Consider the following 16,094-nt stretch of genomic DNA (forward strand, 5'->3'; position numbering starts at 1 on the left):
TGTCCAGAATTTTAAAAAGTAGTTATCTAGACTTCATAATTTTTGATAAATTCCTATGTGAAGAATGGGAATAATGCTGGGCACATTTCTGGTGTCCTGAACATGCTTTATGACTTCTACCAAAAGATAATTTTTTACCTTAAATCCTAGAGGTATACTCTTCCAGCTGTTTAGAACAGGATGATAAATTTATGAAAATTACTAGAGACCCTTTATGGAAACATTAAGAGTAAGGCCTAAATCTGACCCAAGAGTTATAAAAATCATAATGTAAAGAATGTATCCAATTTTGGTTTCTTCAACTAATGAGGAATGTGAAGAATTTAAGAGAATAGGAAAAAAAATTGATTAAAGGGATGTGACATAAGATGTACGAAGATGAAACTTGAAAGTTTCAGACTTGAGGTGATGGGTGTGTGTGTGTGTGTGTGTGTAGGGAGGCGGGAGGAGAATGAGAGAGATGAGGGGGCTGGGGCCTGTTGAATGGGAAGTGATTTGTTAGTGACCTTCACTGTACCTGAACTCATCTTAGGACGTATGACTTGAGCTGAAGATGGCAGACGAAGCCTAGGTGTGTAGAGTAAATTCAATAGTGAGGATAATTGACAAATCATTTGATACCAAAGGTCTAGTCTAAAATCTCTTGGACAGGAATCATCAGAATCTCTACAACATGTTATGTACTGGTCACATTCAACTTTCAGATGTCTTTTGTTTGGCTTGCAGAGTTGTTTCTTTTTAAATCTAAATTAGTTGCCAGTATTTAAAAATGGGTCGCCTTCATAAAATTGAGCTTTTCATCTTCTCTTGAAAAAAATCAAAATATTTGCTAACACTGCCGCCTGTGTAGCCAGTGTGGGCTGGAGCTGCAGGCAGCGGCCCTCTTTAGGCAGACCCTGGACTCCGCTCCGATTCACCACGTTCCCGCCACTCCTCACCGTTTCTTACACCTTTCCACTACCTGCCTACTTTTGTAGACGTTTGACTTTTAGAACTGCTGAAATCATGAAGAATCATGGATATGGCTGCTCACAAAATCTTAGAATGCTCAAAGGAAGGCAGTACAGTGTCACGGGTTAAGACCACAGGCTTTGGAGGTGAACAGGTCAGGAAGTAAAGCCAGTCTTGTTCTTAACTGAGATTAAGGTTATGCAGGTTCCTAACCTGAGCTTCAGTTTTCTTAGACACCACCCAATAACTGCAACTGGAACTCTCTACTAAATGGAAGCTTTTTTTTTACATTACACTTTTAAGAGAGGAAAGTCTCCCAAGCAAAGCAATGTGATGTCAGGTATGTGATTTTAAAACCTTCTTCTAGGATCTTTCTTGAGATTGTAATGCTTCTGTTGCCATCTCTTCTTTCATATCTCTTCTTTCATATCTCTATGGCTGTCGGAAGGAAACTGATCCTCAGAATGTTGACCTTTTAGCTGTGTAAGGCAGCAGCTCATCAGCGATTGTTGTGTTTAATGCATATACAGAGGCAGGAAACTAAACTCATATTTTTAGGATCCTTTCCTGAGAGTGTTGACAGGTGAACCTTTGGTTTGTGATCAAAGCACATCAACAAGTACCACCCTTTCTTCAAGCAATTTGGTTAGATAAGGTTTTAAATTCTGCTTTACATACTAGGCCATAAACATAGGAAATTGGTTAAGGGCTGGATAGAAAATACCATCTAAAAAGATTTCTGTAATGTTATGAATGGTGCTCCCTTAACAGATCAGAGTAGATCTGATTCTCTTCACGTTTTGCAGACACACCCCTAACCTTCTGAGATAATAAGGAAAGTGTATGGTACCTTTACATGCCAGACTACCCCGCGGTACCCTTGTTAAAGGAGGGACTTAGGTAGACCGTGAGCCCCAGCTGGTCTGTAGGACACTTGTTACCAGCCTCTGTGAACTCTAGGTCCAGGCGATATGCACTTTAGATTTAATTAATCAAAGAACTGTCCCGTTAGACAGTTGCAATTTATCACTGTGCCACTTGAGGGCACCACTCTACCATCGACATTTTTCATATACTATGATGTTGTGAATTTTAATTACAATGTAAATACCATATTCCTTTGCATTTTTATTGACTTTCTGCATTCGCTATGGAATTAAAAAGGCCACAGGCATTACACTTGATTAATGTATGTTTCGAGAGAGGGTTTTTTTTTTTGGCATAAAAATATCTGGGGCTTCCCTGGTGGCACAGTGGTTGAGAATCTGCTTGCCAATGCAGGGGACACGGGTTCGAGCCCTGGTCTGGGAAGATCCCACATGCCGTGGAGCAACTGGGCCCGTGAGCCACAACTGCTGAGCCTGCGCGTCTGGAGCCTGTGCTCCACAACAACAGAGGCCACGATAGTGAGAGGCCCGCGCACCGCGATGAAGAGTGGCCCCCGCTCGCTGCAACTAGAGAAAGCCCTCGCACAGAAATGAAGACCCAACACAGCCAAAAATAAATAAATAAATTAATTAATTAAAAAAATATATATATATCTGGTATTCTTTTTTTAGTTATCACAGTAGAATAAAATTAAGCTTAAAATGATTAGTGAATGAGATAGAGGTTTTTACTTTATTATATTCTGTGTCATGAAATTCATAAAACAGTATTTGGGAATATTTTCTTTCATAATTATGGAAACTCTGGACTAATGGATGTGAAGGTGTGATAATGTTAACTCATATTCCTAAAGATTATTCTAATTCTAGCTCATAATTTTATATTTTTGTTAAGCTGTCACTTTTTTTAAACATTTTTATTGGCATATAATTGCTTTACAATGGTGTGTTAGTTTCTGCTTTATAACAAAGTGTATCAGTTATACGTATACATATATCCCCATATCTCTTCCCTGTTGCATCTCCCTCCCTCCCACCCTCCCTATCCCACCCTTCTAGGTGGTCACAAAGCACTGAGCTGATCTCCCTGTGCTATGCGACTGCTTCCCACTAGCGATCTGTTTTACATATGTCCATATATACACTATCACTCTCTCTTTGACCCAGCTTACCCTTCCCCCTCCCTGTGTCCTCAAGTCCATTCTCTAGTAGGTCTGCGTCTTTATTCCTGTCTTGCCCCTACGTTCTTCATGACCATTTTTTGGTTTTTTTTAGATTCCATATATATGTAAGCTGTCAATTTTTTATTAAGCAAACCTACAAGATTTTGATAAGCTAGTAAGTTACTTTGGCCCTTAGCATACTGTGTGTAATTTATTAGAAAAGAGATGTTAAGGAAATAGGCTTACCCTGAATTATATGATTATTTGTACATGATTAAAATACACAATCATGGCCATAGTTGGTGAATTTCAACATGAATCTTATCAGCATATGATGCTGGTTTTAAAAAAATTTCATCATACTTAAGATACAGTGACATTATTATGTGAAGTTGATTTTCTGCTCTAGTCTTTTAGTTTGTCAACTCAAGTATTTAATACAATTTATGTAATAAACCTTTGCTTTGGACTGAGTACCAGAGAGGAAACTGAAGCAATAGGATACAAGACTTGGCCCTTAGGAACTTCCAGTCTAGAAGAGAGGCAGAATTAACATACATAAAACAACCAGCAGCCAGTGCAGTGCTTTAGCATCTGTGTGGCAGGTTGCTCTTAGAGATGTTGTAATGGCCACTGCCCAGCTCCCTTTTAGCTACATACAGTCATTATCTTACTGGTATCTGTACATTATATAAGAGCTTTCATTCTTTCCCCCCTTGGTTCTGTCCATGTAATATATAAATATTTCCCCCCTTAACTGTGCACCTACACTTTGGTCTTTGCCTACATATAGTCAACATGGTTAACATGGAAATGCTTTCTCTCTCCACAGGACATTTCTTCCCAGCATGAGGATCTTAAATAGGAAAGGCTATCATTTCCTTAGAGAAGTGTCCTCAAGCCCACACACTGAGGCCTAGGACCCTGCCTCCCAGGAGAGCTCTTGGGCCTGTATTAGAGTGGATTTTCAAAAGTCCTAACAAGCAGATTTCCCACCCAGCCATGGAGACAATATGGAGGAGAGGGGTTTGGGGGCTGCTGATAGAATTAGTCACACTGACAGCAAGAGAGGAGTGGCCTTAGACCTTAAGAGTGAAGGAGGTGAAAAGTTATAAAGAGGTAATAAAAAACCCCACAACAGTCTGGGTCCTTTATTGTAAAGCGAAATGGCTCTCCTTAGCCCAGTCCCTTCGGAGGACATCTCAGGCCTACAGCCCATTTCCAAAGTGTTGTGTTGAGCAGTAGCCACCAACAGGGGTGGGGCGGTGGGAGTCAGGGCTTTTGAAGGACAGAGCCATGGTTAAGCCACCACATTAGGATCCATTCCTCAGCTTTTCATCTTAATATACTTCGAGATGGTCAGTCTTGGTGAGGGGCTTATATTAACCAAATTCAGTTAAGATGAATCTATAAATCATGATGCCACTTAATTCTGGGCCTAGAATGAATAAGTATCTCCTTTCATGTACCTTTCCACCGTTTTCTGGTGTGAGTCTGGAGAAGCTGACTATCTAATCAGAAGTGAAAATATAACTAAAACAAAATAGGTGGAACAATTTAGACAGTTATTTGATTAGCCAGATAAAGGGTCTCTTCTTCATAGCAGAGAATATCGTTCCAAGTGACTGTTTTCCTGGGGACCCTCAGCGCCAGCGTGTGTCTGCTGAACAGCTCCAGAGGCACGTACATACAGGTAACCCTAGGCTACCTCCTATTCCAATATTGAAGGTAATGTGCGCATGTTTTACAAAAAGTGCAGGTGTGCGTAAAGCAGGAAAATGATCTGTAATCCTGCCACCCAATTTCTGGTCTTTTCTGTAAGCACTGACAGACATTTATTTAATCTTCAAGGAAACATATGGCATTGGTCATGGTGGTTGCCTCAGAGATTGAGGATGAGGAGTGAAGGAGACTTGCTTTTCATTGAACCCTTTTTGTACATTTGGAATTTTATACCATGTGCAAGCTTGAAAAAAATCCACATAATAAAAGTAAAAGAAACTTCACATATTCATTCAACAAATCTGGTCCCCATTTTCTGGTCACTTGCTCTAAGGAGCTTGATTTGGGTGGTTCTCAATTGTGGCTGAACAGTAAAATAACAATATTAAAAATACACCTCTGAGTCACACCCCAATACGTTCTGTTTTAACTGGGCTACACCCCAGGCATCTGGATTTTTGAGAGCTTCCAGGTGATTTGAATGTATAGCTAGGTTTGAGAGTATCTGCTTTAGTGGGAGAGAAAAACACTTATTGTATGATCATAAAAGTAAATAATTACAAACTGCCATTAAGTATTGTGAAAGAAAAGTCTTGGTTGCTGTAGGTACAACAGACCTGTCTGAGATGGCAGGATGAGCTTTGGTGAGGCAAGGCTTCCCTGAGAACATGCCGTTTCAGCTGAGACTTCAAGAATGATTAAGAACTAGCCAGTGGTTTTCACGCGTTTTTGGGCATCAGAACTGGAAGGCAGGTTAAAACACAGATTGCTGGGCTCTACTCCCAAACTTCCTGGTTTAGCAAGTCTTGGTGGGGCCTGAGAATTTGCATTTCTAACAGCTGTTGCTGCTGGCCTGAGACTGCAGTTTGAGGACCACTGAACTAGGCAAAAGGATGGGAGAACATTTCCATTCAGTGTATATATAATTTTGCATCTTTTTTTGGAAACACTAAAATATAAGTATTTTCCCATCTTATCGAATATTCTTAAAAGCATCATATAAAATGCCTGCATAGTAGTCCACCATATGGCTTTAATATCATTTAGCTCCTTCTTGTTGGCTAGGTAGATTCTGGTACTCTCTTTGAAGTAAAAGTAAAAAACTATTGTGCCTTTTTGCATCCTCAGAGATTTGATGTAATGATTGTTTCATCATATCCTTTCTGTCAATGGTATAAGTCTGGAAAACTAATGAGTAACTGAGCTTCAATCACCGAGAAGTGATGGGCATTCTGTGCATTCAGTTGAAGAATATTTGAGCCAGTTATGGATTATGGCCACATTTGCTCAGATGCTCAGTTGTAATTAGAGAAAAAGGGCTTCCTCCATTTTCAAGTTTATTTCTGACACTGAGAAATGGAGAAGTCAGTTTTCATATTATAAGGAATGAACTAAAAAGCCTCCCTTTCTGTGTATAGGTTTTCACTGTTTACAAAAAAGGACATTATTTCCTCTTAGAGAATTAATAAATTGATTATAGTAGCCTGCCAGTGTCAAAAATAATTAAAAATGAGTAATAGTTCTTAACTAGAAGGCATAGATTTTTATAATATTTGAAACAGCTTTCAGTGACTCAGAATGTGACAGTAATTTCTGCTATTTAATAGCAGATAGCCTTCAGCAAAGCTACTGTTTATATTTTGCACCTGCTAACACCAATGCACCTACTAACACCTATTTATGGATTTTCTGTCTGATTTACTTAATTATTTTAACATATCCTTACTTTCAGTTTTGAGTCATTCTAAATAAAACAGTAGATTTAATGAGTCCAGCTTTGAGCCTGTTCTCTGCACTCTTATTAAAGCTGTTATTTCTATAGTATTAACAGGAGTTCTCCCCAGTGGGTATCTGTGATGGTAGAATTGGGTTATTGAGTGGGCTGAGTTAATTTAATAGGAATCAGTGGTTTATGCAGTGGAGAGTTATGAAGACAATTTGGAGGAAACTAACGATTTCCTTCTATTTTTCCCTACCAGAAAATACAGTTTTCTTCATTTTTTTTTATTGTAGTGATCATATCTTTTTCCCCTTAAAATCTTCAGTCTTTTAATAGAGCTTATGAGTGCATCTTAAAATCTCTTTTAAAGTAGTTCATGTTCTGGAGGATATTGTGTGTAGGTTCCACCTAGGTAAATCTGGACAGGGTAAGTTTGAACTTAGACTTCACTTTGGGCTTTGCCAGTTCTTGGTCTGCAGTAACTCAAGCCTCTGAGCTCTGGCAGTTTTGCAACATGTAAGGGTTGGGAGCTGGAAGGGAAAAGGAGAGAAGAGAAGGCAGGTTGCACACTGACTTACCTCAATCATGGTAATGAGGTTGATGTTCTGGGGTAAATGATTTACATCTTCCTGAGGCTGCTTTGCTGCATGTATTAGCATAAAAGAAGCAATGAGCTTTTTATCTAGTTTTTAATATTTACGGATGAGAGATGACTAATAAATAAAATATTTTAGCATGAGTAGGATGCAGGGAAACCCTCCATTTCATTTTGTCTTGGGCAGGGGGCCAAACAAGCCTGCTTGAAGACTGAATCACCAAGAAGCATTTAGAAGGAAGACAACAGCACACAAAAAGCCTTTTTTAAAATGCTTTTTTCTTACATTACTATTGTTTGAAAGAAAACAAAAGTGATTTATTTAAAATACGACTGTTGACAGGAAAAGAGTGTAGATAAATTACTATAGTATATTTATTAGATTTTCAGACTGGTTGTTTAAATTCTTTCCTTATCCCACTCTATTCTTCCAATGTATTGTTTTGGTGGATTTGTGAGTAGGGAAGCTAATGGTTTTGCTAACACTGAATAATACCCCCAGGAAATAAGGAATGTTATTCTTCATAAGTGTATGAGATGGGGGGAGGAATATCTAAGCTATTTTAGTAAATAATAATTTTTAAATGTAATTGGATATGCTGGTCCTTTAACATTGTCATTGTTGACTACCCCAAGTTTTAAAAACAGGAGATTTGTGTAAGCCTGTTACTTTAAATGTGATTTTTGTCTCATTTATTCAATAAATAAAACAAAATACTTTAAGGATGAATGTACAAAATGCAAGAACAAAACTTTATGGGCATAGGACAGTTCAAGTTTTTATCCCCTAACAAATAAAGGATTTTTTTTCTGGCAAGATGTGTTATAGCAAAGAATGAGGTGATTTTTGATAGATTCCACAGGAACCTCGATGACCAAATCCAATATTTTCCGGGCTAACTTTAGTTACCTGATGCTAAAGCAAGCATGACACCGTTGAGTATAATTTGTAACTAGCCCTTCTTGTTCTTGGTTCTATTCAAGCGACCTTCTTGGGAGATCCTTTCCTCCAGCAGCTTTTGGCAGGACAAGCCAACCAGTGCTGGGCCTGCCACACAGTGGGCAGTTCCCTGTACTGTCACTTGTTCCTGCAGGACCATCTGAGGGGCATCTTCTTTTCCCAGTCCTTTCCCTTCTGAACTGGTCCACTTCCTTTTTTGACACATGCATTGACCTGGGAGGAGGTATGGGCAGTTTTGGCTAGTACCCACCTTTCTAATATTTTGAGCTGAAAATTTGAGTTGTGATACCATCCACCTTTAAATAACTTGGAAAATGAGATTCATCTATAAGTTAATAGTCAAAGAAATGAGAAGGCAGAAAACTCTCAGGTTAAAATTAGTTTCTGGCTTACTTTGTTACTCTTGAGAAGATTTTCCTGGGGAAAAAGTTTGGTTGGGCTTCCCTGGTGGCGCAGTGGTTGAGAGTCAGCCTGCCGATGCAGGGGACACGGGTTTGTGCCCCAGTCCGGGAAGATCCCACATGCCGCAGAGTGGCTAGGCCTGTGAGCCATGGCCGTTGAGCCTGTGCGTCCAGAGCCTGTGCTACGCAACGGGAGAGGCCACAACAGTGAGAGGCCCGTGTACCGCAAAAAAAAAAAAAAAATTGGTTGCCATGACATCCGTATCTAAATAGTGAACTTAGCATGACGTAGGTGACTTAAAAGTCAACAAGGGAGAAAAACAATAACGCTTATGTTACTATTAGCTTCTTGGTCAGTTATTCCTAAGCTTCATTTCTAGAACTAGTGATTTGTAAATTTATATGGGAAATATCAAGAGATATAGTTAATAGCAAAGATTTCTAAAAGTAGCTTGTGTACTACACTACAATTGTATAAATTGTATAAATAATACAATTTATATTGCATTGTATAATTTCATATAGTATTAAAAATAAGCAGTTAATATTATTTGACCTCATTGCTTTAAAATACTATGAAATTGAATTTCTGTTCCATAGTTTAACAGGGACACAATCACTTTTTATTTCTCAGCTGCTTTCATAGCCCCTGTCACCTGATAATTGTAAGTATGAATGAACAGTTATGAAACCTTTGACATGTTGTAGAACATACTTAATAGGACAGCAGTGCTACTATTTAGTAATCATGTGAAAAATCCACCCCAAATTTTAGTTATTGAAAAAGCAAACCCTGGGCATGAGGAAACTTTGGAGCTGATGTGCATATGCTCATTGTCATGATTGTGGAGACGGCTTCCTGGGCATATCCATATGTCAAAATTTATCAGATTATATACCTTAAATACGTGCAGTGTATCAGTGCCAATTACACCCTAATAAATGTGTTTAGGGAATATGAACCTTGGACCGTGATGTATGAAACCTCTAAGGTTGTTAAACTGGTTGATTTTGTAGCTGCTCGTGATAATCAATAGGAAATTTGGTAGCTTAAGCTTAATGTTGCTTTTTAATCTTTGGGTTCAGACCAATCAATCTTCTTGTTTTCAGATCAGAGAAAAATCATAGGCTTTGTTTTTTCATGACCTTTATTGAGCAAGTGAGGAAGGAAGGTTAAATTCGTATATTCTAGGTTTCCAAATTTCTAAGAGTAGAAAATTTGGAATATTGCAGCTTTGATTAGAATGTGTTCAGGTGTTAGTTTTCTCAACTTCCCATATGCAGTTGGCACTCAGCATTTTAATTAAAGTTTGATTGATGTTTCCACTTCTCTATTAGTTTGAGTTTGGAGAAACCGCTAAAAACCTAATGTAGCTACATCTGCCTTCCCTCAGGAGAGATTTGAGGAAGATTGGCAGCCCTTCATTTCTTCTCTCCCTTGTCTCCCTACATCTTGCATCTCATGAGCCTCACACAAGTACAGATATTGTGGGTTTGGGGGCAAGATCAGCCAATGCAGTTTTTACAGTAATTAGATTTGCAGTTTGTTGATCAGCTGCTTTTATTTCACGTGCTCTTTGAAAGATATTTCAGTACAATGATTATTGAGCTCTAACTTAATAATTTCTGTTATTTTTAGAATTGTTTTAGAAATGAAAATTATAAGAAGGTCCAATGACAGATGTTATTTGCAAGGCAGTTTAACATTACTTAGGAAGTAAAGCATTTGGATATTTGATAAGGATGGGACTTGACACAAACCTGAAGTAAGCCTTACTATCTTTAAAGAGGTTGAGTGGGTTTTGAGCTCAGAAGGGGTAAGGTATATTCAACAGGTTTTGAAGACCAAGAACAGTAGATAATTTCCTCCAGGTAAAGTTTATTTTAGCATTATTTTGCTAGCCCTGCACAATCATAAAAACTTCCTGTGTGTATGTATGTCTTTGTATATATGTACATCAACTCAAAAACTATGTATATGTGTATATATACACATAAACACACAAGTGTATATATATGTATGTGTGTGTGTGTTCACACACGTACACGGTTTTTCAGTTCAGCACTAGTTTCAGCAGCAGAGGTTGTACTCAGCTGATAACAAATATCCTGGTCTGATGAATGAAGCGATCAGGGCTCAGTGTTTCATACATTGGAGAGACAGTGGAGTGCCCTGTGGGGACTTCCACTTTATACTAATTCAAAAGGCATTAATATGGCCCACTCATTGAAAAGCCCCCGCTGGGAGGCCCTGACTACCCTGCCTCTGCTGTGTGGGGTGATTGTGGGATGTCCCCTCGGCAGCTGCCTCTGACCCATCTTATGCCATTAGCTAGACTCTCTCCAGGATTCCTTGGAAACTGTGTGCCTACCTGAATAATTTATTACCTAGAGATCAATTATTCATAACTCATTATTACAGCTGAAATAAAACCTAAAGTTGGAATCATTCTGCACCTCATGAATATCCAACAGATCATCAGGAGATTGCGGTAGAGTTTGAAGTCCTCATGGTCCCCACTGCCTGTTTGTTTCTCTGAAGGGATCCCAGAGAGAACAGCCTTCTGAAATGGAACCAGGGTGGATGAAAGCAGTAGCAGATGACTCCCTGCTGGTTGTGCTGCACTGCTTCATCTCTTCACGCTGTTTGTCTTTTTAATTCTGGCCTTATTTACACCTAGAATAAAATTTCAGTTTGAGATAATTTAGGAGACATTTATAGCACTTTTGGTTTATTAAACCACTCCTAGGAGGTAAACAAGGATGCAAAACTTGTCCTTAGAATATCTTTTCTGGGATAAAATGCACTAGGTACCTATAGTACATTTTATTGACATTAGTCATGCTACGTTTACTTTTTGCATCAGAGTTATATCTGAGTTGTGTTTTATTTATTTTTTAGCCCATATCTTTCATATAAAGAAATGCCATATGTTTTTCACATATGTTATATAAAAAGCATTTTAATAAAAGTGTTGTGGGACTTCCCTGGTGGTGCAGTGGTTAAGAATCTGCCTGCCAGTGCAGGGGACACCGGTTCGAGCCCTGGTCCGGGAAGATCCCACATGCCGCGGAGCAACTACTGAAGCCCGCGTGCCACATCTACTGAAGCCTGCGTGCCTAGAGCCCGTGCTCTGCAACAAGAGAAGCCACCACAATGAGAAGCCCACACGCCGCAAGGAAGAGCAGCCCCTGCTCGCTGCAACTAGAGAAAACCCACGCAGCAACAAAGACCCAACGCAGCCAAAAATAAATAAATTAAAAATAAATAAATTTTAAAAAGTGTTGTGAAAGTGTAACCAAAAGAAGCCTAATTATTTTTTCTATTAAGGAAATATAATAGGAAATTGTTTGACTTAAGCCAGACTGATTAATTTAAAAAATAATTACCAAGCTTTTAAAAATGTGTTGAAAATAGTTGGAGAGTTTGAAATTCCAGTTACTTTGGCTGTAAAGCAGAGGTTTGCCTTTGGGGTTTGGCTGCCCCTGGACTCACTGTCATTGAAGAATGGGCAGAAGTCTGTGAGCTTCACACTCTGGGCACCATCTCAGTGTGGTGTCACTTTCTTATTTACCAAAGGTAGGTTAGTACTGATTTTGAACATAAGAGTTCTAAGATGCTGGGGTTAACCTTTCCCTGGTTAAAAACCCCAGCCTGTAGATAAAAATCCCAAACTGTTGAGCAAGCATTTTTTAGTAGCATTTCCAGATTTTTTTGTGTTGATATTGGTTCTCCAAATGAAATGAAGGCTAAATATTTATGCAAGATTTAAATGGCCTGAACCCATACCTTTCACACTGGACCATACATATGGTGTCCCAGATGACCCACCAAGCAGGAGTTTAAATATGGATTTAGTTTTACTATTGTGAAAATATATGAGTAATTAAAAAAAAATTTAGGACAAGTGTGAATGTCATGGAGTAAAATTTAAAAATGCACAATTTTTGAATTTTTACTGTAATTTTAATAGGTTACATATTTATATGGCTCAGTAAATATAAAAAGCTGTACTGTTAAAAGTCTCCTCTCATCCTTGTCCCCCTTTTTCTGAATTCCCATTCTCTTCCCCAAGACGTAACCAGTTTGTTTCCCGTGGATCCTTCCAGAGTTGCTTTGTGCATCTATAAGCGACTCTGGAATATAGATTATTTTTGTCTCCTTCTGATAAAAACTAGTGTATTACACACTTCTGTTTCATGTTTTTTTCATATGCCAAAATATCTGGGAGAGCTTTCCATGTCAGTATGAAGAGAATGTTCCCATTCTTTGTTTTAACAACTATATAGTACATTCTATTGTACGTCTGCTACTTTCCTGTTGATATATATTTGGGTTGTTTTTAATCTTTTGTTATTAAAAATACTGCTGCAGTGTATAACCCTGAACATTTGTCCTTTCACAAACATGTCACTATTTCTTGCATGAATTTTATGAAAATAAAGCTTGAGATTTCAGAGACATGTTCTGCTTTTGGAAGTCCTATTCCAGGGTATGAGTTTTTCCTTCTTTGCTACTAGGGGTGTTTTGCTGGAAAAGTTTGAGAAGCGCTGCTGGAAACTTGTTATTGAGGCCTCGTGGTGGGATGATTTTTCACTTTTTGAAATAACTTGGCTGTGAAGTGATAGTGATGACAATGTCACTTTGCCATCCTGTGTGTCTTGGAGGTAAAGGGTGTAAATCTGTTGGCAAGTTATTTATAAGCAAAAATCATATTGTAAAATTGTCTAGTTTGTGGGTAGGCAGGCAGTCGATACAGTGAAACATTTACAGCTGTGATATTTTGGGACAGCCTCAGTGCCCTCTGACCTTAAGCCCTAGAGTACCTGAAAATGTTAATAGATATTCTGTGTAAAAAGGAGTTCCATGATTAAATGAGTTTGGAAAACACTTGGCTCCACAAAATTAAACCAGTTTTGTTTGCTGAGGAACTCTTCAGAGCCTGAAATCTGCTGGCTAAATTGTGACCCTTCAAGAGCTTTTCCCAAGTGTGTTCAGCCACTGAACTCCCTTCCCCAGGCCCCTCTGATTAGCACTAGTGTTCTGAGGAGCCCGGCTTAAGAGTTACTACCCATGTTGGACACCGTGCCACCATGTTGAAATTATTGGTCACAAGCATACGTGGTATTTAAATTTACAAGAGATTCAGTAAGAGGAATTGGAATGAAAGTCACTGTTTTAACATTGACCATCATGACCAGCAGGTGGTGCTAAAGTGACATGCAGACCAACTCCCGAGGGGGCAGCATCTCTACCGGCAGGATTAACTCAGGTCCATAAAGTCATCTTCATTTGGTTACAGTCTACCAATATTTTGATTTCACTGGCTAAATGAATAAAAGGAAGAGAATAGGTCACTAACGCATTTTTAATTTCTTCATAGGAAAAGTACAAGTCAGCTGAGAAATAAATTTGGAAAAATCTTTTTATCTTCACAGACTGTTTTAACTGGCATGAAATAGGTTTTTTTCTTGCCATCTATGTATTAGGTGGACATTTCCTAGCGGTGTACACGAAGATGTATGCATGCTCTATATCGAAAGAAAAAGCCATATATTTAACTAAATGTCACTCTCCACTGTCTTTGAGAATGGCCAAGAGCAGCTTCATTCAACAAACATCCAGCTGGTGGCTATCAAGGAGATGAAGCCGCTATGGCCACTGTCCTCCAGGAACTGGTATAGGGCTGAAAATAGGATTTGAGTGCAAATAGCTCTGTTAGAAGGGCCATGGGGTGGGAGGGATCAGGGTCTCTTAGAGGTTGAGAGAGATCTGGGCCACTTCATTCTTTTGAGGTCTATTAAATATGAGACTTTGTAAAACACGGCAACAAAAATGGGATATGTTTTAAATTGAAATTTAAACAAAAAATTTAACATGCAAAAGTGCAATGCAATGTGACTATACTCACAAGATAATTATAGAATTACTATAAATTCTAATTCCTAGTGTGTTATAGCTGGAGTGGCCCAGAAATGGAAAATACATTTAAAGTTGGGTGAGGACATCTTTCAGAGCTGTCAGTGTGTCTCTGTGACAGAGGGTACAATCTGTCTTGGAGCTCTGGTCAAGAGTCAACATTCAAAGCCCTTGAGGAATCTCCAGTCGTGAGCAGAAGGCCATTTTGGTCACTTTGATGAGAAACGTTGATGCAAATGATAAACCCAGAGGAGCTGCAGGGAGGAGAGGCTATTCCAGGGAAGGGCACCTGGACCACCTGATGGGTGTGGAATTGCTGAGATGGCCTAGGGAAAGGTTATAGCTTAGGTTGACGGGTGTCTGCTGATACATGGGACCAGTCTGATGACCCTTCAGAGGTGCAGCTGGGCAGCCTTTCCACCCTGTCCCTCCATCCTCCTCGCTTCAAGGCTTTGCCTCTTTTTCCAGATGTAGCAGAGCAGGGCTCATGTCTTCCTTAACTGCCTGGACTGTGTCCCTCCCGGGGACAGGAAGGCAGTGATGCCTTGCTGTTCCCGGGTGAGGAGGGGGGCTCGCTCTCTTGATTCGAGGATGTATCTCGCCGAGTCCCACAGGAAAAAGTACAGTGACCCAGTTTACATCAGCCAAATGCTTGATGCCACAGAGTCATTCATTCAGTGCAGTTAGGAAGCGGTGTGTACCTTAAGTAACCCGCAGTATGACTGGGTGGGTTGCTCACTGTGTCAGGTGCTCTTCTAGGCCTGGGATACAGCAGTGAACACAGCAAAGTCTGTTCCCAGGGGGATACATTCTGGTGGAGCTAAGGAGAGAGAGACAGTGGATAAATCAAGTTATATAATGCACTGGAATGTGATTAAGTGCTATAGAAAGAATAAAACGGGGAAAGAGAATGGGAGTGCTGAGTGTGCTCGTCCATGGTTCATATTATGTTTGGTATTAGAATGGTAATCAATAGTGACTGACAAAAAAAAGCCAAGATAAAAGACCATGAGAAGGAATTTTGGAGCAAAACCTGTCACCAAAGCTCTTGTTTTCCCAGTAGCAGAGGGATACAATATTTTTGCATATGTTTGTGTTTCTAAGTCTGGGCAATAGCACAGAGAGACCGTGTTATTCGGTTCCTTTTTCTGGAGGTTGGAACCATGTTACAGGGGAAGAAGGATGTCTGTGGGTGGGGGAAATGGCCCTTGAGTTTTCCTCTGAAGGGCTTTAACCTCATTTCACTGTCTTGAGGTTCAGTGGAGATGTCTATGAAATCTCTGGCTGGTTTGCACCGTCTCTGCCTTGTTGTGTGTCCTTCTCTGCTGAAGAGATTTCATATGGATGAATGGTGCTGTGGTGTTGGGTTGGGAGAGATCTCGAAGGAGATAGCCCACCCCCCCGCCCTTGGGTCAAGAGAGGGTATGTTAAGAGGTGGGTGTTTTCAGAGGGGCATTCAGCTTCATGCAGTGCCTCCAGCAACAGCCAGTATGCCGTGGGTTTTCCCATGATCGGGGACAGTGATGAAGGCCCTCAGGAAGTCCTCCATGTGGGGCCTGAAAGTCTCCAGACACTTGCATTAATGGTTTCTCTTGGGGAGCACATGGGTCTAATGCTCAGTGACTACTGTTTTTTATTTTTAAGTGTCATCCCGAGATATGGGTGCCTCCCTCCCGGAAGATGGGCTGTGCCCTGCAGTGAGAAAAGCATGCAGCATTTGATGCTCCCTCGGAGCAAAGTCCCTCGCAGTGGGAAAGCTGGCCAGGGTGCTGTC

At 39.8% G+C, this 16,094-nt stretch overlaps 1 protein-coding gene across 1 annotated transcript in view; it reads left to right on the forward strand.

The window, feature by feature from the left end:
- The window catches only part of NEK11 (NIMA related kinase 11), a 121,381-nt gene that overhangs the window by 1,258 nt on the left and 104,029 nt on the right, over positions 1-16,094 (forward strand). The window lies entirely within an intron of this gene.

This window comes from Phocoena sinus, chromosome 4 (genome assembly GCF_008692025.1).
Source record: "Phocoena sinus isolate mPhoSin1 chromosome 4, mPhoSin1.pri, whole genome shotgun sequence".
NCBI classification, from domain to species: Eukaryota; Metazoa; Chordata; class Mammalia; order Artiodactyla; family Phocoenidae; genus Phocoena; species Phocoena sinus.